General features: G+C 49.0%; 1 pseudogene; it reads right to left on the reverse strand.

Annotated features, from left to right (window-relative positions):
* Positions 1 to 1,239: 1,239 nt before the first annotated feature.
* LOC135531158 (transcription factor COE1-A-like) overlaps positions 1,240 to 26,537 on the reverse strand; it is a 100,403-nt pseudogene continuing 75,105 nt past the window's right edge.

A 26,537-nucleotide genomic window follows, 5' to 3' on the forward strand; every position in this document is an offset into this window, starting at 1 on the left:
AGGAGACAGACGAGTGGGAGGAGTCAGAATGGGGAGGGGAGTCAGAATGGGGAGAAGTTAGACGAGTGGGAGGAGTCAGAAGAGAGAGGGGAGTCAGAAGAGTGGGGGGAGTCAGAAGAGAGGGAGGAGTCAGAAGATTGGGAGGAGTCAGAAGAGGGCAGTAGTAATTGTCTAAGCAAGGGTGTAAAATGACTTGTGTGTTACAAATGATTGTGCTGTCATTTAGAACGGTTCATAATCACATCTGTTTTTAGTACCATTACCTTTCTCTAATGGAATCACACTGTAAATAGAATATGTTTTTCCATCAACCCACCCTTAGCTGTGGAGGTCTATATATATATATATTGTTATAGACGGGTCGGCTTCAGATGAGCAAGGCAGTACACTACACTCCTCTCCTCCTCTCCTCCTCTCCCCCTCCTCCTCTCCCTCTCCTCTCCTCCTCTCCTCCTCTCCTCTCCTCCTCTCCTCCATACCAGCTCCCCTCTAGCTGCTCAACACATTAAATATTTATCCTCCCTTCTATCTCGTCTCAGTGTCCTCCCCCGTCAGTCAGTCAGCCAGCCCACCTCCCTCCCTCCCTCCCTCCCTCCCTCCCTCCCTCCCTCCCTCCCTCCCTCCCCCTCCCTCCCTCCCTCCCTCCCTCCCTCCCTCCTCCCTCCCTCCCTCCCTCCCTCTCCTCCCTCCCTCCCTCCCTCTCCTCTGTTATGTTATGTCTGGCTCCCCCTATCTCTGCTGTGCCATGCCGAGTGCTCCCTGCGGCAGGGGAAACAGTTAAACATCGCTCAGGGCTCAGGGATAAGGAACAGTTCCACTTGTGTTCCCCCCTCTCTATATGTTGCTTGATGCACCCATTTTAAAGTATGTTAGCAGAGCACTGATGTGGTCTCTACTCTACACTGATGTCTGTGGGTTTGCATTGTTAAGGCATCTAAACTGCTGGTTCAGATTTTGGTGAGACAACGGAGGGGAAAGTGAAAATAAGATGGAAGAGATGAAGAAAATATTTTCATATTTTTTCCCCCAAAAAAATGGTCTTCCTGCTTTCAGCACACAAATTCATGGCTAGAAAGAAAACCCACAGGCCTAATGTTTGTTTTTAAACAGTATACAAGTTTTTTTAAGCCCAAAAAATCTAAGCAAAGAAGAAATTCAAATGATATACTTATATAATCTCTTTACTATAAGAATAATATACTACCTTTACCATATGATAAAACAAACGCAAAATCAAGACACCTTTTTTTTCTTCATTAACTTCCAAAATGATACAAAAAATAGACAATGGCTTTTAGGGTGGATGGAAAATGAAAGTATGGCTTAAAACAACATAAGAAAACCAACAACATAAAAAATTAAATGTATCAAAATCACACCTAAACACGGAACATGGTAGAAAACCAAATAAAAACAGATCGGCACTGTCACAAAATGCAAACATACACATGAAGGATGTGGAAAAGCAAAATGTAGAAATTGAGGAGAGATAGTACATTATTAATGTGGATTAGGTAACATTCTGTATCTCCCGTCTTAACTATTTAAACTCTCCGAGCTAAAGTTGATGGGATCATTTTGAGTATGTAGTAAACATGACATCCGTGACACTCAAGCTGCCGTAAGACTTCTTTAAATGTATAAATATATCTTAAACAATGACTTTGGCAAAAATTAAAAGAAACATCACATACATGTATTACTACAAAAACACACATCACACGAGAAAAAAAGAAAGAAAGACAATTGATAAGGTTGGATTCAGATATTTTTTGCTGGGCATCTGAGGTCACTTTTACAGTGCTGGGTAATCCATGTATCACCACGGCGACTGGGACACCACTGAACACCTCATGTTGACTCATTAGTCTGTCCATAAAGTGTCTCCCAGTTTGACCTATCTCAGATCCTCAACTGTTGTACGATAACAAGGTGGAACAAGAGAAACATTTTGACCCTTGGCCACAGTTTCATGGTGAGGACACAACAAACCAAAAACTATCAAGGAATAATTCATACAAAGAAAAATAAACTCACACAATGTAGCAAAAGTGAAATGGCGACATCCTTTTAAAACATATGGTTTCCTTCATTGAGATTTCATGGTGGATGGCAGAGAGAGAGAGAACACTTTAACAAGAGGGTTTCTAATGTACAGTTACAGGGCACTGCTGAGCGGCTCCACAGCAAGATTGCGGTCCAATAGACCAACCACACAGTAGAGACACTGTTGGTATCCAGAGCAGGTTCAGGCTCTGCTCTCTAACTCTGACAACCACCTAGGAGCTTGGACACGATCGGTACACTTACAGCCAACATAGAGTGAATGGCTGGCTATGTGTCATCATGGATAAATCACTTGCTTTCTGTGGTGCCGAGTGAACGCTTCTAGTCGTAGCGATGGAGTTCTCTGCTCGGCATGAGAGGGAGAGAAATGAGTAGGCGCTGTTTGCAGCGGCCAAAAGACCTCGAAAGCAGAGAGTTTCTGCAATGGTGCATGGTTAGTGCTACCTACCGTGTATTTCTGTGCCTTAGGGTTAGTTAGGGAATGTGGCATCGTCTCTATCCAGCACACTGTAGTACAAAACAAATGTCTAAATGTCTGGTTTGGCTAGTCTTGATTCATGAGTACAGCATAATGTATAAATCTAATTCAGTCTGCACTATTTAACTCACATTTTAATGTCTTCTATCATTCAAAAACAATTTATTAATTTATCTTTTTGGATTCATAAATAAAAAATCTCTCTAATATTTTCACGTGTGTATATTACACATTGGAGATGGGAAATACATAGTGTTTTGCAAAAAGGTAAAACACTAAATAAAAGGTCAATCCTCTCCCAAATAAATAAAACTCATGTTTAGCTGGGTTGGGTTTTCTGGGTAATCTGTGACCTTGCGTTCAACTCTTACGAATTCCAAAGAGGTTGTTGTAAATGCTGCGTTTTCTTCTTGTTTTTTTCTTCTTTTAAAGTTCAAATGTGATTCCTTTTAAAAAAAAGGGCCTGAGTTACGGGTTCTATTCCTTCAACGCAGGACTGACGAACCAGTCCGAAACTGGAGCCTTGGGTACATGCTGAGATCCACGCCTGAGTCTTTCCTCTCATACCCAAACATCGCTTACATGGGAGGAACGATCATTCCAGGAATCACTGCTGGGTGGAGAAGAGAGAAAGGGAGAAGGCGGAGGGAAGAGAGAAAGAGAGAGAGAGAGGGGGGGGAGAAAGAGAAGGAGAAAGGGGGGGAGGAAGAGAGAGAGAGAGAGAGAGAGAGGGAGGGAGGGAGAGAGAGAGGTAGGGAGAGAGAGAGGTAGGGAGAGAGAGAGAGAGAGAGAGAGAGAGAGAGAGAGGGGTAGGGAGAGAGAGAGAGAGGGGGAGGGAGAGAGAGAGAGTGAGAGCGAGAGAGAGAGATGGGGAGAAAGAGAGAGAGAGAGGGGGGGAGAAAGAGAGAGGGAGAGAGAGAGAGAGAGAGAGAGAGAGAGAGAGAGAGAGAGAGGGAGGGTTGGTTAATACATTAAAATGTTCCCAATGTTTTCCTCATAATAATTACTCTTTAAATACAGCAATCTGTTCTCACATCTGCATTACAAACTATGCTCAAACTATGACTCAAATACGCTTTCAAATAAGGTATAAATCATTTATATATTTTCAACAGCCTTGCCAAATTGGCACAAATGGGACACTTGAAACGCTTGATTAGTGTTGTCAAAAACCGTGCCTTAATTGTTTGCATGCACTGAAGCTCATTTCTGTGTGTTTGTGACGTACTACATGATCCCCGGCTGGCTTCAAACAGCTGCATGGGGATCTGTGTCAGCATAAGGAACAGAGCTGTGCTTAATGAAAGCTCGGAATCAAACCAAGGGTGACTACAGTACGCAGTGAAGACACACCAGGCACAATCCTACACAACACTACACTACATACTACTACACAAAACACTACACACGACACACAACACTACAACCAACACGCCTCACAACACTATTACACACTACACAACACAATACACAACACTACACAACACACTACACTACACAACACTACATAACACACAACACAATACTACATAACACTACACAACATAACACTACACTACGCAACATTACACAACACATGACACAACACTACATAACACTACACAGCACAACACTACATAACACTACACAACCCTACACAACACAATACTACACAACGCTACACAATGCAACACAACGCTACACACTACACAACTGTTGTGAATTTATTACAAATAAAAAAATGAAATATCACATTTACATAACTATTCAGACCCTTTACTCAGTACTTTGTTGAAGCTTAAAGTCTTCTTGGGTATGACACTACAAGCTTGGCACACCTGTATTTGGGGAGTTTCTCCCATCCTTCTCTGCAGATCCTCTCAAGCTCTGTCAGAATGGATGGGGAGCGTTGCTGCAAAGCTATGTTCGATCGGGTTCAAGTCCGAGCTCTGGCTGGGCCACTCAAGCATATTCAGAGACTTGTCTAAAAGCCACTCTTGCATTGTCTTGGTTTTTTTGCTTAGGGTTGTTGTCGTGTTGGAAGGTGAACCTTCACCCCAATCTCAGGTCCTGAGCACTCTGGAAACTGTTTTTATCAAGGATCTCTCTGTACTTTGCTCCGTTCATCTTTGCCTCGATCCTGACTAGTCTCCCAGTCCCTGCCGCTGAAAAACATCCCCACAGCATGATGCTGAAACCACCATGCTTCACCGTAGGGATGGTGCCAGGTTTCCTCCAGACGTGACGCTTGGCATTCAGGACAAAGAGTTCAATCTTGGTTTCATCAGAACAGATAGTCTTGTTTCTCATGGTCTGAGAGTCCTTTAGGTGCTTTTTGGCAAACTACAAGTGAGCTATCACGTGCCTTTTATTGAGGAGTGGCTTCCGTCTGGCAACTCTACCATAAAGGCCTGATTGGTGCACTGCTGCAGAGATGGTTGTCCTTCTGGAAGATTCTCCATTCTCAACAGAGGGACTCTAGAACTCTGTCAGAGTGACTATAGGGTTCTTGAACACCTCCCTGACCTAGGCCCTTCTCCCCCGATTTCTCAGTTTGGCCGCCAAACTTCTTCCATTTAAGAATGATGGAGGCCGCATTGTTCTTGGGGACCTTCAATGCTGCATAAATGTTTTAGTACCCTTCCCCAGATCTGTGACTCAACACAATCATGTCTCGGAGCTCTATGGACAATTCCTTCAACCTCATGGCTTGGTTTTTGTTCTGACATGCACTGTCAACTGTAGGAGCTTAATAGACAGGAGTGTGCCTTTCCAAATCATGTCCAATCAATTGAATTTACCACAGGTGGACTCTAACTCTAAGTTGTAGAAATATCTCAAGTATGATAAATGAAAACAGGATGTGCCTGTTTCCATAGCAAAGGGTCTGAATACTTATGTAAATAAGGTATTTCTGTTATTTATTTTTAAGACATTTGCTAAAACTGTTATGGTCATTATGGGGTATTGTGTGTAGATTGGTGAAAAAACAACAACATTTATTTAATACATTTTATAACAAGGCTGTATCGTAACAAAATGTGGAAAAAGTCAAGGGGTCTGAATACCTTCCGAAGGCACTGCCCAAATTGACAATATACAGTATATAATTAATGTTTGACTAGAATGAACCAGCTCCATCATCTCCAATCATTCACAGGGAAATGGATTTGAGTTGGGTACATGGTAATGGATTGATAAGATGTGGTTGTTCCCTGAGCGGAGCCTAACATGACCTAACATATCCAGTGTAGTGGGACAGGCCAAAGGTCAGAGGCCAGAGGAGGACCTCTAAGGTGTGTAAGGAATGTTTATTGCTTGAGATTTTCACTTGATGATGCTTATGCAACTGCTGACAAACACCAAAAAGGATGCTGGGTGTTTTTCTGCAGGTGTTTTGCTCTCAAATTTACTGCTGATGGATTCAAGGGAGGCAGGAAAAGTTATGCATACACACAGCTAATGGAGGTCTTGAGTTCTGTCTCTTCACCTTCTGTGTTATTCCCCCCACCCCCCACACACACATTGGGCCTTGAGGCCAGGAATGGGAAAATAACCTTTCCATATAACTCCACGCACACACACACACACACACACACACACACACACACACACACACACACACCCACACGCACCCCACACACACACACACACACACACACACACACACACACACACACACACACACACACACACACACACACACACACACACACACACACACACACACACACACACACACACACACACACACACACACACAATGTGTTAGCTCATCGATAAAATAACGCAATATGTCATAAACCAAAATCACAAGTGTATCGTACAAAAAGAAAGCATTTCAAATGTTTATGTGAGGATATCAAAATGATCTTTGAATAAACCCAGATTTTGTTTCCTAATCTTAGAGCAATCTGATTTACGTGGAAAGCACAAGTGCTTCTCAACTATTCCAGCTGATAATATGCCCGACTGCACAGGAACTATTGCTGTATGTGGTATCTTCTGGGAGTTCTATGCCAGTTCAGTCCTATTGTGAGACACACGGGACTGGGAGAGAAGGAGCTTGGGTTTAGATACGACGCCTTGCTGACAAAACATCATGTATGACAGTGACTCAACTCTAGCTCTTTGATCTGCAGTAGTGTAACACAAACCTAGCCAGTCGGTGGGTGGGTAGGTGTATGTCAATATAAATAGTGACAGGATCGATTGTCAACAAAGCCCAACAGCTGTCTTCGTTGATAATTTCCCAGCCTATAGTGGGGGGGGGGGTGTGATCAGATAGAAGAGCCTTTCTGACAAATTGCAGATTGAGAGTGAGAGAGAGAGAGAGAGAGAGAGAGAGGAGACTCTGTGGAAGCACACTCCACTGCACTATGCTGCGATACGCTACAGAGTGTAAAAGGAGTGATGTTGTGCTCCTGTGACTCTATGGAAGCACTCTCCACTGTACTATGCTACGCTACGCTACGCTACGCTACAGAGTGTTAAAGGAATGATGTTGTGCTCCTGTGACTCTGTGGAAGCACACTCCACTGTACTATGCTATGCTACGCTACGCTACAGAGTGTTAAAGGAATGATGTTGTGCTCCTGTGACTCTGTGGAAGCACACTCCACTGTACTATGCTACGCTACGCTACGCTACGCTACAGAGTGTTGTGATGTTGTGCTCCTGTCTCAGCTTTTGCTTGGCTGGTGGAGCTCTAACACTAAACGATGATTTAAACTTTCCAAAATTGAACATCCTATACTGGTATCCAGTCATGGCTGAAGGCAGGTTTGTTGAATAAGCAAAGACCTTATGTAAATTGTGAGATATCTCTTCTGATTGTGTTTCAGTAATGTACAGTCGTGGCCAAAAGTTTTAAGAATGACACAAATATCAATTTCCACAAAGTTTGCTGCTTCAGTGTCTTTAGATATTTTTTGTCAGATGTTACTATGGAATACTGAAGTATAATTACAAGCATTTCATAAGTGTCGAAGGCTTTTACTGACAATTACATGAAGTTGATGCAAAGAGTCAATATTTGCAGTGTTGACCCTTCTTTTTCAAGACCTCTGCAATCTGCCCTGGCATGCTGTCAATTAACTTCTGGGCCACATCCTGGCTGATGGCAACCCATTCTTGCATTATCAATGCTTGGAGTTTGTCAGAATTTGTGGGGTTTTGTTTGTCCACCCGCCTCTTGAGGATTGACCACAAGTTTTCAATGGGATTAAGATGTGGGGAGTTTCCTGGCCATGGACGCAAAATATCTATGTTTTGTTCCCCGAGCCACTTAGTTATCACTTTTGCCTTATGGCAAGGTGCTCCATCATGCTGAAAAAGGCAAAGTTCGTCGCCAAACGGTTCCTGGATGGTTGGGAGAAGTTGCTCTTGGAGGATGTGTTGGTACCATTCTTTATTCATGGCTGTGTTCTTAGGCAAACTTGTGAGTGAGCCCACTCCCTTGGCTGAGAAGCAAACCCACACATGAATGGACTCAGGATGCTTTACTGTTGGCATGACACAGGACTGATGGTAGCACTCATCTTGTCTTCTCCAGACAAGCTTTTTTCCGGATGCCCCAAACAATCGGAAAGGGGATTCATCAGAGAAAATGACTTTACTCCAGACTCAGCAGTCCAATCCCTGTACCTTTTGCAGAATATCAGTCTGCCCCTGATGTTTTTCCTGGAGAGAAGTGGCTTCTTTGCTGCCCTTCTTGACACCAGGCCATCCTCCAAAAGTCTTTGCCTCACTGTGTGTGCAGATGCACTCACACCTGCCTGCTGCCATTCCTGAGAGAGCTCTGTACTGGTGGTGCCCCGATCCCACAGCTGAATCAACTTTAGGAGAAAGTCCTGGCTCTTTCTGGACTTTCTTGGGGGCCCTGAATCCTTCTTCACAACAATTGAACCGCTCTGCTTGAAGTTCTTGATGATCCAATAAATGGTTGATTTAGGTGCAATCTTACTGGCAGCAATATCCTTGCGTGTGAAGCCCATTTTGTGCAACGCAATGGTGACGGCACATGTTTCCTTGCAGGTAACCATGGATGACAGAGGAATAACAATGATTCCAAGCACCACTCTCCTTTTGAAGCTTCCAGTCTGTTATTGGAACTTAATCAGCATGACAGAGTGATCTCCAGCCGTGTCCTGGTCAACACACACCTGTGTTAACGAGAGAATCACTGACATGATGTTAGATGCAATTCATCTGATCACTCTTCATAACATTCTGGAGTATATGCAAATTTCTATCATACAAACTGAGGCAGCAGACTTTGTGAAAATTAATATTTGTGTCATTCTCAAAACTTTTGGCCACGACTGTATGTATTGGGTCTGTTGAGGACAGCAGTGTGTCCTGTCCTGTCCGGTCCTGGGAGAAAGCTTTGTGTTCCCACACCCACACAGCTACAGCCTGCCCTGCCCTCTAGCCCCTACGCATTCATGCCCTTTCTCCTCATTCACACACAGGAAGATAGGCACGACCACTAAAGCATTAAAGCCAAATAAAAGGACAAACTTCTGAGTAATATGACTACTCCGCCAAATGCCCTTTTAGCTGAATAAACAAAAGCACAGACCAAAATTAGAGATATCCTCTCATCTCTCATCCTCTCCTTTGTCAAAATATACAACTGCAAAATGAGGATGGTTGATGTTAATGTAATGGGTAAGGTGATGGGTAGATGGGTGGAATGATGGATGGATGGAAGGATGGAGGAGTGGATGGATGGATGGATGGATGGATGGATGGATGGAGGAGTGGATGGATGAATGGAGGAGTGGATGGAGAGATGGATGGTTAGAGGGACGGAGGAAGAGAAGGGAGGATGGGTGCATGCCAGAAAGAGTAACGTACTTCAGGAAAAGGCCAGGCCCTGCAGCGAGCTGGCTGTGGAGTACTTGCTAGAGTCCACAAAAGACTGATCTGAGGGAGGGAGGGAGGGAGCGCAAAGACAGGAGGGGAGGAGAGAAAGAAAAAAACAATGTGTCATTTCAAGGCCGGAGAAAGGGAGGAGGGGAGAAGGGGAGGAGGGGAGAAGGGGAGAAGGGGAGAAGGGGAGGAGAGGGAGGAGGAGGGGAGGAGGGGAGGAGGGGAGAAGGGGAGAAGGGGAGAAGGGGAGGAGGGGAGGAGGAGGGGAGAAGGGGAGAAGGGGAGGAGGGGAGAATGAGGAGAGAAGGGGAGGAGGGGAGGAGGGGAGGAGGAGGGGAGAAGGGGAGAAGGGGAGGAGGGGAGGAGGAGGGGAGAAGGGGAGGAGGGGAGGAGGGGAAGAGAGAAAGGCAGTGGATATTGGGGACGTAGAGGTTGGTTAGAGAGAGACATAATAGTGTCTCGATTGGCTAAGGGGCTCACCTTGGAGACCGTTGCCGTTGGTGCAGGTGGGTGGGGGTGAGGTCTGAGGTCGCACCACAGGGGCGAAGGCGCTCTTCTGCTTGACGGCCGACACCATGTTGGCAGGGGAGAAGGAGAAGATCCCAGAGGAACTGCTACAGTTAGAGGGCAGGCTGGTGGAGGACGCCATGGTGGGACTGGAGGGAACGACTGGAGGGATGGAGAGAGGGAGAGATGGGGGAGGAGGTAGGGGGGAGGGAGAGATGGGGAGGGAGGTAGGGAGAGAGGGAGAGATGGGGAGGGAGTGGGATGGTGGGAGGGAGGGAGGGATGGGGAGGGAGAGAGAGATGGGAGAGATGGGGGAGGAGAGGGAGGGTGGGAGGGAGGGATTGGGAGGGAGAGGGAGGGTGGGAGATAGGGAGGGAGAGGGAGGGTGGGAGGGAGAGATGGGGAGGGAGAGGGATGGAGAGAGGGAGAGATGGGGGATGGAGAGAGAGGGAGAGATGGGGGAGGAGAGGGAGGGTGGGAGGGAGGGATGGGGAGGGAGAGGGAGGGTGGGAGATAGGGAGGGAGAGGGAGGGTGGGTGGGAGAGATGGGGAGGGAGAGGGATGGAGAGAGGGAGAGATGGGGAGGGAGAGAGAGGGAGATATGGGGGAGAGGGAGGGTTGGAGGGAGGGATGGGGAGGGAGAGGGAGAGATGGGGAGGGAGGGAGAGGGAGAGATGGGGGAGGAGAGGGAGGGTGGGAGGGAGGGATGGGAGGGAGGGAGGGAGAGGGAGGGTGGAAGATAGGGAGGGAGAGGGAGATGGGAAAAGAAAAGGAGGGAGGGAGGGAGAGATGGGGGGAGGGAGAGAGAGGGAGAGAGAGGGAGAGATGGGGGGAGAGATGGGGGAGGGAGGTAGGGAGGGAGGGAGAGATGGGGAGGGAGAGGGAGGGTGGGAGGGAGACATGGGGAGGGAGAGAGAGGGAGAGATGGGGGGAGAGATGGGGGAGGGAGGGAGGGAGGGAGGGAGGGAGAGATGGGGAGGGAGAGGGAGGGTGGGAGGGAGGGAGGGAGCGATGGGAAGAGAGAATTAGGGAGGGAGGGAGAGAGGGCAAGAAAGTGAGCAAAAGTGAGAGAGAGAGAGAGGGGGAGGGAGAGAGAGAGAGAGAGAGGGGGAGGGAGGGCAAGAGAGAGGGTAAGAGAGAGCGAGAGAGAGAGAGAGGGGGAGGGAGAGAGAGAGAGAGGGGGAGGGAGGGAGGGCAAAAGAGAGGGCAAGAGAGAGCACGAGAGTGAGAAAGAGAGAGAGGGGAGGGAGGGAGGGAAGGAAGGAGAGAGGGGGAGGCATAGCAAGAGGTTAATTTCACCATGTAGGATTAATAATTTATCGGAGAACACAAGAAAAAAACAACTCCTTAAGTATTCAAGGGGGAAAAGTTTCAAAAGAGAATTAAATTCAAGTTCATTCTTACAAATGAATGCTTGTTGGTCAACTATTCAACCCAATCCACCTTGCAGTGGTCTCTTAGGTAGTTAACAATGCAATGCTAGCACACTTAGACAACCATTTGAATTCAACATTCACTGCTCTTTAATGTTTTTCTTACTGGTTACACATTATTAGAAGTGATTCTTGTTATTTCACCATTTAAATAGATTTATATCTCCATGAACCATGAAACAATGGCACAATCCATTTATCAAATCCTAAATAATCAATTAATGAAAATTGGAAGCACAGAGCCCAGGCTTGTGGATTGATTGGAAGTGTCTAATAGAGTCAGCCAGCCTTTTAAAATGCGTGTTAACATCGTGGGGAGCAAAGTGATGCAATTGAATTGTTACCCCTCCAATTAGTTTATTGATTTAATTAGCAGTCTTTAATTCCGTGGCCAGGCGAGAAAGGATCCGTGATACGGCCAGTGCAAACAGGCAATACACCAGTGACTCTCAATCCAATTTCAGGGCAATCCGATGAAAGGACACACAATGTTAAGGAGAGAGGCCGCCAGTCCTCCACAAGTCCTCCACAAGCCCAGAGCATTCCAGCGTGGTTTCTCCTCCTAACCAGAGTGGTCTCATATGGCTAGTTCATAAGGCTTGATGTTGTCAGTGGAGATTTATCTGCCTGAAAGAAATCTGTACATGTCTGTTCTTAGATCCATGCCAAATGGTCCTCAAAGACAAACCTTCACAACTGGCACCCACCATCATCAGACCAAACAAACAACCTCTCTTTCTTTGTCTGTCTCCATCTAACACTCTCCTTCCAGGTTTCCATCATTGGAAAAGGGGAGTCAATTCAGAATTTGCAGGAGAACAACAACATAGTGGATGTACGGATGTCAGATGAAAGGCGATGAGAGGAGAGGACTGGTTTTTATGAGTTGTTCAGGCTCCAGTACTGGGAGACTGCCAGGCAGACAGCCAATAGGGGAATAGCTCTAGGTCTGAAGGCCTCCCTGTCACCGCCAGAGCCCCCTGTCACCGCCAGAGCCCCCTGTCACCACCAGACCTCCCTGTCAACACCAAGCCTCCCTGTCTACACCAGGCCTCCCTGTCACCACCAGGCCTCCCTGTCACCACCAGGCCTCCCTGTCACCACCAGGCCTCCCTGTCACCACCAGGCCTCCCTGTCCTCCCCGTCACCACCAGGCCTCCCCGTCACCACCAGGCCTCCCTGTCACCACCAGGCCTCCCTGTCACCACCAGGCCTCCCTGTCCTCCCTGTCACCACCAGGCCTCCCTGTCACCAGCAGGCCAAACTCTCATAAACAAATAGGGAGAGAAAATTCCCACTCCTCTCATCCCTCCTCAAAGACCACAACTCTGTTCAGTACTGGGCTAAAAACCAGAACCCATACTGTACAGCTCTTCTAGGGTCACTGGGAGGAATGTACAACAACAGTATGGGCACAGACATAGGGGGAGCCATGCACGGAATAGTGGGTGAGCTGAGTGTGGGTGGGTGGGTGAGCTGAAATGAGTGTGGGTGGGTGGGTGAGTGGGTGAGCTGAGTGTGGGTGTGTGGGTGAGTGGGTAAGCTGAGTGTGGGTGTGTGGGTGAGCTGAGTGTGTGTGGGTGGGTGAGCTGAGTGTGGGAGTGTGGGTGAGCTGAGTGTGTGTGGGTGGGTGAGCTGAGTGTGTGTGGGTGAGCTGAGTGGGTGTGGGTGAGCTGAGTGTGGGTGGGTGGGTGAGCTGAGTGTGGATGGGTGAACAGAGTGTGGGTGTGTGGGTGAGCTGAGTGTGGGTGTGTGGGTGAGCTGAGTGTGGGTGGGTGGGTGAGCTGAGTGTGGGTGGGTGGGTGAGCTGAGTGTGGGTGGGTGGGTGAGCTGAGTGTGGGTGGGTGAGCTGAGTGTGGGTGGGTGGGTGAACAGAGTGTGGGTGGGTGGGTGAGTTGAGTGTGGGTGTGTGGGTGAGCTGAGTGTGGGTGGGTGAGCTGAGTGTGGTTGGGTGGGTGAGTTGAGTGTGGGTGTGTGGGTGAGCTGAGTGTGTGTGGGTGGGTGAGTTGAGTGTGGGTGGGTGAACAGAGTGTGGGTGTGTGAGTGAGCTGAGTGTGGGTGTGTGGGTGAGTGGGTGAGCTGAGTGTGGGTGTGTGGGTGAGCTGTGTGTGGGTGTGTGGGTGAGCTGAGTGTGGGTGGGTGGGTGGGTGGGTGAGCTGAGTGTGTGTGGGTGGGTGGGTGGGTGGGTGAGCTGAGTGTGGGAGTGTGGGTGAGCTGAGTGTGTGCGGGTGAGTTGAGTGTGGGTGGGTGAACAGAGTGTGGGTGTGTGGGTGAGCTGAGTGTGGGTGTGTGGGTGAGCTGTGTGTGGGTGTGTGGGTGAGCTGAGTGTTGGTGGGTGGGTGAGCTGAGTGTGTGTGGGTGGGTGGGTGAGCTGAGTGTGGGAGTGTGGGTGAGCTGAGTGTGTGTGGGTGAGCTGAGTGTGTGTGGGTGGGTGGGTGAACAGAGTGTGGGTGTGTGGGTGAGCTGAGTGTGGGTGTGTGGGTGAGCTGAGTCTGGGTGGGTGAACAGAGCGTGGGTGTGTGGGTGAGCTGAGTGTGGGTGTGTGGGTGAGCTGAGTGTGGGTGGGTGAGTTGAGTGTGGTTGGGTGGGTGAGTTGAGTGTGGGTGTGTGGGTGAGCTGAGTGTGTATGGGTGGGTGGGTGTGCTGAGTGTGGGTGGGTGAACAGAGTGTGGGTGTGTGGGTGAGCTGAGTGTGTGTGGGTGGGTGGGTGAGCTGAGTGTGGGTGTGTGGGTGAGTGGGTGAGCTGAGTGTGGGTGTGTGGGTGAGCTGTGTGTGGGTGTGTGGGTGAGCTGAGTGTGGGTGGGTGGGTGGGTGAGCTGAGTGTGTGTGGGTGGGTGGGTGGGTGGGTGAGCTGAGTGTGGGAGTGTGGGTGAGCTGAGTGTGTGTGGGTGAGTTGAGTGGGTGGGTGGGTGAACAGAGTGTGGGTGTGTGGGTGAGCTGAGTGTGGGTGTGTGGGTGAGCTGTGTGTGGGTGTGTCGGTGAGCTGAGTGTGGGTGGGTGGGTGGGTGAGCTGAGTGTGTGTGGGTGAGTGGGTGAGCTGAGTGTGGGAGTGTGGGTGAGCTGAGTGTGTGTGGGTGGGTGGGTGAACAGAGTGTGGGTGTGTGGGTGAGCTGAGTGTGGGTGTGTGGGTGAGCTGAGTGTGGGTGTGTGGGTGAGCTGAGTGTGGGTGGGTGAGTTGAGTGTGGTTGGGTGGGTGAGTTGAGTGTGGGTGTGTGGGTGAGCTGAGTGTGTATGGGTGGGTGGGTGTGCTGAGTGTGGGTGGGTGAACAGAGTGTGGGTGTGTGGGTGAGCTGAGTGTGGGTGTGTGGGTGAGCTGAGTGTGGGTGGGTGAGCTGAGTGTGGTTGGGTGGGTGAGTTGAGTGTGGGTGAGCTGAGTGTGTGTGGGTGGGTGAGCTGAGTGTGGGTGTGTGGGGGAGCTGAGTGTGGGTGTGTGGGTGAGCTGAGTGTGGGTGTGTGGGTGAGTTGAGTGTGGGTGGGTGAACAGAGTGTGGGTGTGTGGGTGAGCTGAGTGTGGGTGTGTGGGGGAGCTGAGTGTGGGTATGTGGGTGAGCTGAGTGTGGGTGTGTGGGTGAGGTGAGTGTGGGTGTGTGGGTGAGCTGAGTGTGGGTGGGTGGGTGAGCTGAGTGAGTGAGAGGGCTGGCCGTGGGTGGGTCGGCCGATTGGATGAAGGTGGGTAAGGACGGTTGTGAGCTGTCTGTGGGTGTGTGGGTGAGCTGTCTGTGGGTGGCTAGAAGAGCTGAAGTTGGACTCACTGGCGTAGGGCGAGTTGGCAGCGCTGCCGTTGAGGAAGCTGGGGGATCCTCCCAGGTTGGACATGCCAGTGTTGCCGTAGCCGTTCATGCTGGTGGTCACAGAGCTGTAGTTACTCTGCTGGGGGGTGGAGCTGGGCACATAGCCATGTGGAGACACGCTGCTCGTGTTCCGACTGAACCCTACACACACACACACACACACACACACACACACACACACACACACACACACACACACACACACACACACACACACACACACACACACACACACACACAGACACACACACACACACACACACACACACACACACACACACACACACACACACACACACACAGAGAGAGAGAGAACAAAGATATCAGTCACCTTTCTGCAGTCACCTAATCATAGAACCACGTAAAAGTGTAACGTCACAGACAATGTCACAGTGTAACGTCACAGACAACTTCACGTTCACAAAACACAGCAGCTACATTTCTATTCAGTTACCGGTTTCTATGACGATAGCGCCACACCCGTATCGACCCGCCCCCTCACCCTGATTGGCTCCCTGGGAGGACTCGGACACGTTGACGGCCAGCTGGCCCGGGAAGGAGTTGACCCCCATCATGCCTGTGTGGACGGAGCTGTTGCCCAGGCCGCTCAACTGGTTGTGGTTTCTGGGAACATTGTAGAGAGCCTCTGCTATATCCGCCGCACGCTTCAGAATCATCTCCTGCCACAGGAGAACACAGTTAGACGAGCGTTCACATGTACACTGGTACCAGTTAAAGTAGCTTTTATATAAACAACACTGGTACCAGATAAAGTAGCTTTTATATTAACAACACTGGTACCAGATAAAGTAGCTTTTATATAAACAACACTGGTACCAGATAAGTAGCTTTTATATTAACAACACTGGTACCAGATAAAGTAGCTTTTATATAAACAACACTGGTACCAGATAAAGTAGCTTTTATATTAACAACACTGGTACCAGATAAAGTAGCTTTTATATAAACAACACTGGTACCAGATAAGTAGCTTTTATATTAACAACACTGGTACCAGATAAAGTAGCTTTTATATAAACAACACTGGTACCAGATAAAGTAGCTTTTATATTAACAACACTGGTACCAGATAAAGTAGCTTTTATATTAACAACACTGGTACCAGATAAAGTAGCTTTTATATAAACAACACTGGTACCAGATAAAGTAGCGTTCACAGAGCAACACTCGTGACAGTTTAAAGGGCCAATCAGCAGTTGACACCGTCTCCCGACCTCTGTCTGGGTAAACAGCTGAGGAATGGACCTGGAACCATATTCAAATTCATAGACAGAGCTATGGATGCAATGACTGACCATCCATGACATCAACATGACAGTTTTAACCATGTTATGAGGCTATATAGTGTTTTATTTACAATTACATTGTTTACCAACAATGGAGTAGAACCATCCTATATGTTGAGTTCTGGTGGGGTACGACAGTAGAACAAGCCTATATGTTGTGTTCTGGTGGGGTACGACAGTAGAACCAGCCTATATGTTGTGTTCTGGTGGGGTACGACAGTAAAACAAGCCTATATGTTGTGTTCTGGTGGGGTACGACAGTAGAACCAGCCTATATGTTGTGTTCTGGTGGGGTACGACAGTAAAACCAGCCTATATGTTGTGTTCTGGTGGGGCACGACAGTAGAACCAGCCTATATGTTGTGTTCTGGTGGGGTATGACAGTAGAACCAGCCTATATGTTGGGTTCTGGTGGGGTACGACAGTAGAACCAGCCTATATGTTGGGTTCTGGTGGGGTACGACAGTAGAACCAGCCTATATGTTGGGTTCTGGTGGGGTACGATAGTAGAACCAGCCTATATGTTGTGTTCTGGTGGGGTTTGACCAGTCAACATGTAGAGTTCACATCAGTACCCCTGTTACACTACAGTACCAGTCAACATGTAGAGTTCACATCAGTACCCCTGTTACACTACTGTACCTGTCAACATGTAGAGTTCACATCAGTACCCCTGTTACACTACTGTCAACATGTCATTTTCCCCATACGTACTGTTACTCCACTCCTCTTGTCTAGACAGGGTGACACTAAGTAGGTCACAAATGACCTGCTGTATGTTCAATGTGTAATGACTATTTTCACAAAGTGGAAATATATTGGTTATAGTGGGGATAATAAATGTGGACATGTCTTGGAAGTATTTGATGAATATTTAATAAGGTATGCTATTAGCCACCAGAGATGAATGAATAATGACATATAACTGGTGTGAACGCGGACACAGGGGGATGTGGCAGAATGTGGCGGGGACACAGAGAGAGAGAGAGGCGGTGTCTGTCTGAACTGCACCTGGTTGTTGTGAGGCATCCCATACAGAGCCTCCACGAGGTCTGCTGCCCTCTTCAGAATCACTTCCTGTAGAAAGAGAGAGAGGGATGGAAGTAGGGAGAGAGAGAAAGAAAGATAGAGCGAGAGAGAGAAAATGGGAGAGAGAAAGAAAGAAAGAAAGAAAGAAAGAAAGAGCGAGAGAGAGAAAACGAGAGAGAGAAAGAAAGAAAGAAAGAAAGAAAGAAAGAAAGAGAGAGCAAGAGAGAGAAAATGAGAGAGAGAAAGAAAGAAAGAGAGAATGAGAGAGAGAAAATGGGAGAGAGAAAGAAAGAAAGAAAGAAAGAAAGAAAGAAAGAAAGAGAGAGCGAGCGAGACAGAGAGCGAGAGAGAGAGAGAGAGAGAGAGAGAGAGAGAGAGAGAGAGAGAGAGAGAGAGAACGGGTGAGATGGTGTAGCAATATATTGTTGTTCAGCAATAAACATTGAAAGACCTCATATTTGTGGTTGTGTCATCTACTGTAAAACCCTCAACTTTCACCTCTGTCCTGGCTCTTCTACAGTGCAACATGCAATTTGGTCTTTCCTGGAATACCTTGAACATTCCCTTTTAGTGAGTACCATCGCCAACAACCTAAAACATTGGAACTATACTGTATAGCAGCCTATTGAATTGTTCAGACTCTGACAGGGAGACAGAGAGAGAGAGAGAGAGGGAGAGAGAGAGAGAGAGAGAGAGAGACAGAGAGAGAGAGAGAGAGAGAGAGAGAGAGAGAGAGAGAGAGAGAGAGAGAGAGAGAGAGAGAGCATGAGAGAGAGAGAGAGAGAGAGAGAGAGAGAGAGAGAGAGAGAGAGAGAGAGAGAGAGAGCGAGAGAGAGAGAGAGAGAGAGAGAGAGAGAGCGAGAGAGAGAGAGAGAGAGAGAGAGAGAGAGAGAGCACCAGTATTGCTCTCTACATCTGCTTTCTATTGGAGAAAGACAATGAAATCTGTGTGAAAAGGTCACTAAGGACTTCTTCATTGGTGTTGGGAAATAATTCAGCAAAAACAGTTCTCTCTCAGAAGACATTTCCATGGCAATTAGACAACAGTCGTAAGCACAAAAACATTCTTGTTAATGAGAAACAATTATTGAAGTGTGTGGGGGGGGGGAGTATCCCAAGCCAAGCTGAGCCAACTGCCTGAAGTATTGTTGTGTGTTTGCCGTTAGCTGTAGTGTTTCTCATGAGCACTATTCTCCCTCCACTCCAACTCATCAAACGCTTTATGGCAGCAGAGGGAACTTAACTCTTATCTTCAGTCTAAGACACAGGCCCCCGGGGACAACAATAATTCCATTAAGTTCTGTGTTATTTTCGACTTGTTTTGTTAAATACGTTGTTTGTTGTTGTTGTCTATAAAGCATTTTTATGTGTTGTCAAGTCCATTATGTCTTCGCATAAAAATGATTTCTTAAAGTAAGCTTTGGGTCGTTCCACCAATTTGGTGCCTTTTTGGGGTTTTAGGCTGGGTTTCTGCTGATGTAAAAATTGCTTTATAAATACATTTGATTTGATTCGTGCAACTTGGTAAAAACATTTCTGTCATAAAGAGCACATGTTCAACTTTATAAAAATTTTAAAAAGTTTCCCATCTCAAGAGGTAAAATAAAAAATACAAATTTGGGAAGTGCCTATTAAGTGCCAAATAAAGTAACAGGACTGATCTTATCAGAGGTGACTGTATCAGAGTTGACCGTATCAGAGTTGACTGTAATGGGGTTGACCGTATCAGAGTTGACCGTATCAGGGTTGACTGTATCAGAGTTGACCATAACAGAGTTGACTGTATCAGAAACGGAGTTGACCGTAACAGAGTTGACCGTATCAGAGTTGACCATAACAGAGTTGACCGTATCAGAGTTGACCGTATCAGGGTTGACTGTATCAGAGGTGACTGTAACGGGGTTGACCTTAACATGGTTGACCGTAACAGAGTTGACCTTAACATGGTTGACCGTATCAGAGTTGACTGTAACAGGGTTGACCGTAACAGAGGTGACTGTAACAAAGTTGACCGTATCAGAGTTAACCGTAACAGGGTTGACTGTATCAGAGGTGACTGTAACAGAGTTGACTGTATCAGAGGTGACTGTAACGGGGTTGACCGTATCAGAGTTGACCATAACAGAGTTGACTGTATCAGAGGTGACTGTAACAGAGTTGACCTTAACATGGTTGACCGTAACAGAGTTGACTGTAACAGAGTTGACCGTATCAGGGTTGACTGTATCAGAGTTGACCATAACAGAGTTGACTGTATCAGAAACGGAGTTGACCGTAACAGAGTTGACCGTATCAGAGTTGACCATAACAGAGTTGACCTTATCAGAGTTGACCATAACAGAGTTGACTGTATCAGAGGTGACCGTAACAGAGTTGACCGTATCAGAGTTGACCATAACAGAGTTGACCGTAACGGGGTTGACCGTAACAGAGTTGACTGTATCAGAGGTGACCGTAACAGAGTTGACTGTATCAGAGGTGACTGTAACAGAGTTGACCTTAACATGGTTGACTGTAACAGAGTTGACCATAACAGAGTTGACTGTATCAGAGGTGACTGTAACAGAGTTGACCTTAACATGGTTGACCGTAACAGAGTTGACTGTAACGGAGTTGACCGTATCAGAGTTGACCGTATCAGAGTTGACCATAACAGAGTTGACTGTATCAGAAACGGAGTTGACCGTATCAGAGATGATCATAACAGAGTTGACCTTATCAGAGTTGACCATAACAGAGTTGACTGTATCAGAGGTGACCGTAACAGAGTTGACCGTATCAGAGTTGACCATAACAGAGTTGACCTTATCAGAGTTGACCATAACTGAGTTGACTGTATCAGAGGTGACTGTAACAGAGTTGACCGTAACGGGGTTGACCGTAACAGAGTTGACTGTATCAGAGGTGACCGTAACAGAGTTGACCGTATCAGAGTTGACTGTAACAGAGTTGACCGTATCAGAGTTGACTGTAACAGAGTTGACCGTATCAGAGTTGACTGCAACGGGGTTGACCGTATCAGAGTTGACTGTATCAGAGGTGACCGTATCAGAGTTGACCATAACAGAGTTGACTGTATCAGAGGCGACCGTAACAGAGTTGACCGTATCAGAGTTGACCATATCAGAGTTGACCGTATCAGAGGTGACTGTAACAGAGTTGACCGTATCAGAGTTGACCGTATCAGAGTTGACTGCAACGGAGTAAAGGAGTTTGCCACATTAAAGAGCCAGGCCTATTAACTGTACAGTAAAACCCTTCTACCCTGATCAGATCAATCTGTTTTCCTCTTTACATTCCTCCTTTCTCTTTCTGTTTATATTTACGCAGACACCTGGGTCTGAAGGGCCCTTTTTAAAAGTTAATGTGTTGGGCCCACAGCGTGAGGCCGCGGAACGACCAGCAGAAAATTGCTCTCCAGTTCCCGGCGTTAACCTCTGCTGTGAACACGGCATGTAGCATGTGTGTGTAGGTGGGTGTGTGTGTGTGTGTGTGTGTGTGTGTGTGTGTGTGTGTGTGTGTGTGTGTGTGCATGCTTGCGTGCGTGCGTGCGTGTGCGTGTGTGCGAGTGTGTGTGTGTTTGTGTGTGTGTGCGCGTGCGTGCGTGTGTGTGTGTGTGCGTGTGTGTGTGTGTGTGCGTGCGTGCGTGCGTGTGTGTGTGCGTGTGTGTGTGCGTGTGTGTGTGTGCGTGTGCGTGTGCGGCGCTGGAACATATCGCCTCTCAATCAGCAGCTGAATCCCGGGGCTGTACTGACAGAACATGACGAGGAGGTCAGAACAGCAATAAGGAGTTTAGTGCGCTGTCCAAGGTGCTAAATTCACTCAATTATGCCAACGCTGCCACTGTGTTAACCTCTCATTACTGCCTCAGTGGGCCGGTGAAGGGCTGGGGGAGGAAGGAGAGGGGAGGACGCTCCACTCCGACGCCGTCAGAGACACACACCCCACACACCTGGCTCCTGAGCTATTCTCCTAATGGCCCTCAGAACATTTCTCTCTTCCAAAACGCTCTGCTCTCTCTGTCTAACGTCTAACATCTAAACTCTCCATCTCATCATGTTTCCACGACGATAGATAAATTGAGGATCTGCTGATGCTAACAGAGGGTGTTGTGGGTGACATCAGCATGATCCTTTGGCTTGGTGAATGTAACCCAAGTCTATTTCCAGGAAGTTACAGTAAACCCAGGAAGTTACAGTAAACCCAGGAAGTTACAGTAAACCCAGGAAGTTACAGTAAACCCAGGAAGTTACCTTAAACCCAGGAAGTTACCGTAATCTGTCTCTCTGTCTCTCTGTCTCTCTGTCTCCCTCCCTCCCTCTCTCTCTCTCTCTCTCTCTCTCTCTCTCTCTCTCTCTCTCTCCATCTCTCTCTCTCCCTGCCTCTCTCTCTCTCTCATTCTCACTCCCTCGTTTTCTCCCTCCCTCCCTCCCTCCCTCCCTCCCTCACTCACTCACTCACTCACTCACTCACTCACTCACTCACTCACTCACTCACTCACTCACTCACTCTCTCCATCTCTCACTCACTCACTCACTCTCTCCATCTCTCTCTCTCTCTCTCTCTCCCTGCCATCTCACTCCCTCGTTTTCTCCCTCCCTCCCTCCCTCCCTCCCTCCCTCCTCTCTCTCTGTCTCTGGGGGAAGTGACTGTACACAGACTGTAACTGAGGCTATTACTTGGTAAATGATGATTGGTCCTAATGTGATCACCATACATTAGGGAGAGGAAATGGTGGGAAAGAAACACGTGGGTCATATCTAGATGTAAAGGACACATTCACATACAAGCCAGGCCAGCAAGTACATGACACATTCATCCCTGAGCTTGCAATTGTATCATTTCCTAATGTTCTATTAGACCCATAATACAAGCAGGGTCAGAGTCGTTCATCTTGTGTAGAGAGACCAAAATGATGATGTCATCCTTTTGCTGCCCAGCCCGTGCTCCACTGCACCCCTGATCCCTCTCTCTAATGCAGCAGGCTACTAGGATTTCATTAGGAGACAGTGTATATATGGTCTCCTCTCTTCTCCCCTGCTCTGCTCTCCCCTGCTCTGCTCTCCTCTCCTCTCCCCTGCTCTGCTCTGCTCTGCTCTCCTCTCCCCTGCTCTGCTCTCCTCTCCCCTGCTCTGCTCTCCTCTCCTCTCCTCTCCTCTCCTCTCCTCTCCTCTCCTCTCCTCTCCTCTCCTCTCCTCTCCTCTGCTCTGCTCTGCCCTGCTCTGCTCTGCTCTGCTCTCCTCTCCTCTCCTCTCCTCTCCTCTCCTCTCCTCTCCTCTCCTCTCCTCTCCTCTGCTCTGCTCTGCTCTGCTCTGCTCTCCTCACCTCTCCTCTCCCCTGCTCTGCTCTGCTCTCCTCTGCTCTGCTCTGCTCTCCTCTGCTCTGCTCTGCTCCCTTCTCCGCTCCCCTGCTCTGTTCAGCTCTCCTCTCCTCCCCCCTGCTCTGTTCAGCTCTCCTGTCCTCTCCCCTGCTCTGCTCTCCTCTCCCCTGCTCTGTTCAGCTCTCCTGTCCTCTCCCTGCTCTGCTCTCCTCTCCCCTGCTCTGTTCAGCTCTCCTCTCCTCTCCCCTGCTCTGTTCAGCTCTCCTGTCCTCTCCCTGCTCTGCTCTCCTCTCCCCTGCTCTGTTCAGCTCTCCTGTCCTCTCCCCTGCTCTCCTCTCCCCTGCTCTGTTCAGCTCTCCTGTCCTCTCCCTGCTCTGCTCTCCTCTCCCCTGCTCTGTTCAGCTCTCCTGTCCTCTCCCTGCTCTGCTCTCCTCTCCCCTGCTCTGTTCAGCTCTCCTGTCCTCTCCCCTGCTCTCCTCTCCCCTGCTCTGTTCAGCTCTCCTGTCCTCTCCCTGCTCTGCTCTCTCGGTACTCCCTCATTCACTAATACTGCATGATAAAATGTACTAAAACATAATAACAGTATAGAAGAAGCATAAGAATGTCAATGGTTAATAAATGTATTTTCTTACATGGAGATTTATTTAAATCCAATCATACGAATACAATTTTAGAAATGTGAAGAGGCCCAGAGCAGCAATATTTTACTCGTGTTTCACACTGGGTTGTGCCCATCTGAAAATATGAGAGAGCTATGATGATATAATTGCTTTCTCCTTTACTGTGGGTTTCTATGTGTCATCTCTGTGTCATTTGGCTGACTCAGGCAGGGTGGCCTTCGCTTTCAAGGAGTTTCAGAGTAAAAACGCTCTGTGCGATGATGACATCATCACACGTAACCCGATCACGACAGCGCTCGTACACAGTATGATGTCATCTATGAGTGCCTCACTGACCACAAAAAAAGGCTTCACTGGTATGACTTTAATATTGTACAGTATAGTCGCTACATCATATCAGTCCTGGAGAGATAATGATGATACTTGATCAATGTGGCCCCGCTGTTTTTATCCCACGTTGAGAGGAAAAGGGGAGAGAGAGAGAGAGAGAGAGAGAGAGAGAGGGAGGGTGAGAGGGTGAGGCAGGGAGGGGGAGAGAGAGAGAGAGGGGGAGGGTGAGAGAGAGAGAGAGAGAGAGAGAGAGAGGGTGAGAGGGCGAGGCAGGGAGGGAGAGAGAGAGAGAGAGGGCGAGGCAGGGAGGGAGAGAGGGAGAGGGGAGAGAGGGCGAGGCAGGGAGGGAGAGAGGGAGAGGGAGAGAGAGAGAGAGAGAGAGAGGGTGAGAGGGCGAGGCAGGGAGGGAGAGAGAGAGAGAGAGAGAGGGTGAGGCAGGGAGGGAGAGAGAGAGAGAGAGAGCGAGGGTGAGAGGGCGAGGCAGGGAGGGAGAGAGAGAGAGAGGGGGAGGGTGAGAGAGAGAGAGAGAGAGAGGGTGAGAGGGCGAGGCAGGGAGGGAGAGAGAGAGAGGGCGAGGCAGGGAGGGAGAGAGGGAGAGGGAGAGAGAGAGAGAGGGTGAGAGAGAGAGAGGGTGAGAGAGCGAGGCAGGGAGGGAGAGGGAGAGAGAGAGAGAGAGGGTGAGAGGGCGAGGCAGGGAGAGAGAGAGAGAGAGAGAGAGAGAGAGAGAGAGGGCGAGGCAGGGAGGGAGAGAGGGAGAGAGAGAGAGAGAGAGAGAGAGAGAGAGAGAGAGAGAGAGAGAGAGAGAGAGCGAGACGAGACAGGGCGAGACAGGGAGGGAGAGGAAGAGAGAGAAAAAGAGAGAGAGAGTGAGAGAGAGAGAGAGGCGAGAGGGCGAGGCAGGGAGGGAGGGAGAGAGAGAGAGAGAGAGAGAGAGAGAGGCAGGGAGGGAGAGAGAGAGCGAGAGGGCGAGGCAGGGAGGGAGAGAGGGAGAGGGAGAGAGAGAGAGAGAGAGAGGGTGAGAGAGCGAGGCAGGGAGGGAGAGAGAGAGAGAGGGCGAGGCAGGGAGTGAGAGAGGGCGAGGCAGGGAGGGAGAGAGAGAGAGAGAGAGAGAGAGAGAGAGCGAGAGAGGGCGAGACAGGGAGGGAGAGGTAAAGAGAGAGAGAGAGAGAGAGAGAGAGTGAGAGGGCGTGGCAGGGAGGCAGAGAGGGAGGGAGAAAGAGAGAGAGAGCGAGAGGGCGAGGCAGGGAGGGAGAGAGGGAGAGAGAAAGAGAGAAGAAAGAGAGAGAGGGCGAGGCAGGGAGGGGAGAGGGGAGAGAGAGAGAGAGAGAGAGAGAGAGAGCGAGCGAGGGCGAGACAGGGAGGGAGAGGGAAGAGAGAGAGAGAGAGAGAGAGAGAGAGAGTGAGAGGGCGTGGCAGGGAGGCAGAGGGAGGGAGAAAGAGAGAGAGCGAGAGGGCGAGGCAGGGAGGGAGAGGGGAGAGAGAAAGAGAGAAAGAGAGAGAGAGGGCGAGGCAGGGAGGGAGAGGGAGGGAGAAAGAGAGAGAGAGAGAGAGAGAGAGAGGGAGGGGGGGTGAATACAAGATGTCGCAGACAGACACTTCCACTCTGTTTTAGCTCCTTCCCAACTGTGCAGTATTCAGTTATTTCTCACATTATTTGCTCAGAACATGTCTTGTAATATTACCTACAGCCAAAAATAACTTTGGGATATTAGATCGGTGGAAAATCACTAGAAATTACACTTCCCTGACCTGGATCCTGTTTGAACTTCCTGCTCTATTCATCCCAGGGGGGATGAACACAGGTCAAGGGGGACCTGTTGAACGCAGGTCAAGGGGGACCTGTTGAACGCAGGTCAAAGGGGATCATGTTGAACGCAGGTCAAAGGGGATCATGTTGAATGCAGGTCAAGGGGGACCTGTTGAACACAGGTCAAGGGGGACCTGTTGAACGCAGGTCAAGGGGGACCTGTTGAACGCAGGTCAAAGGGGATCATGTTGAACGCAGGTCAAAGGGGATCATGTTGAACGCAGGTCAAGGGGGACCTGTTGAACGCAGGTCAAAGGGGATCATGTTGAACGCAGGTCAAAGGGGATCATGTTGAATGCAGGTCAAGGGGACCTGTTGAACACAGGTCAAGGGGGACCTGTTGAACGCAGGTCAAGGGGGACCTGTTGAACGCAGGTCAAAGGGGATCATGTTGAACGCAGGTCAAAGGGGATCATGTTGAACGCAGGTCAAGGGGGACCTGTTGAACGCAGGTCAAAGGGGATCATGTTGAACGCAGGTCAAGGGCGACCTGTTGAACGCAGGTCAAAGGGGATCATGTTGAACGCAGGTCAAGGGGGGCCTGTTGAACGCAGGTCAAGGGGGGCCTGTTGAACGCAGGTCAAAGGGGATCATGTTGAAGGGGGATCATGTTGAACGCAGGTCAAGGGGGACCTGTTGAACGCAGGTCAAGGGGGATCATGTTGAACGCAGGTCAAAGGGGGATCTGTTGAACGCAGGTCAAGGGGGGCCTGTTGAACGCAGGTCAAAGGGGATCATGTTGAAGGGGGATCATGTTGAACGCAGGTCAAGGGGGGCCTGTTGAACGCAGGTCAAGGGGGGCCTGTTGAACGCAGGTCAAAGGGGATCATGTTGAAGGGGGATCATGTTGAACGCAGGTCAAGGGGGACCTGTTGAACGCAGGTCAAGGGGGATCATGTTGAACGCAGGTCAAAGGGGGATCTGTTGAACGCAGGTCAAGGGGGCCTGTTGAACGCAGGTCAAAGGGGATCATGTTGAAGGGGGATCATGTTG

This window comes from Oncorhynchus masou, unplaced genomic scaffold, assembly GCF_036934945.1.
Source record: "Oncorhynchus masou masou isolate Uvic2021 unplaced genomic scaffold, UVic_Omas_1.1 unplaced_scaffold_1534, whole genome shotgun sequence".
NCBI classification, from domain to species: Eukaryota; Metazoa; Chordata; class Actinopteri; order Salmoniformes; family Salmonidae; genus Oncorhynchus; species Oncorhynchus masou.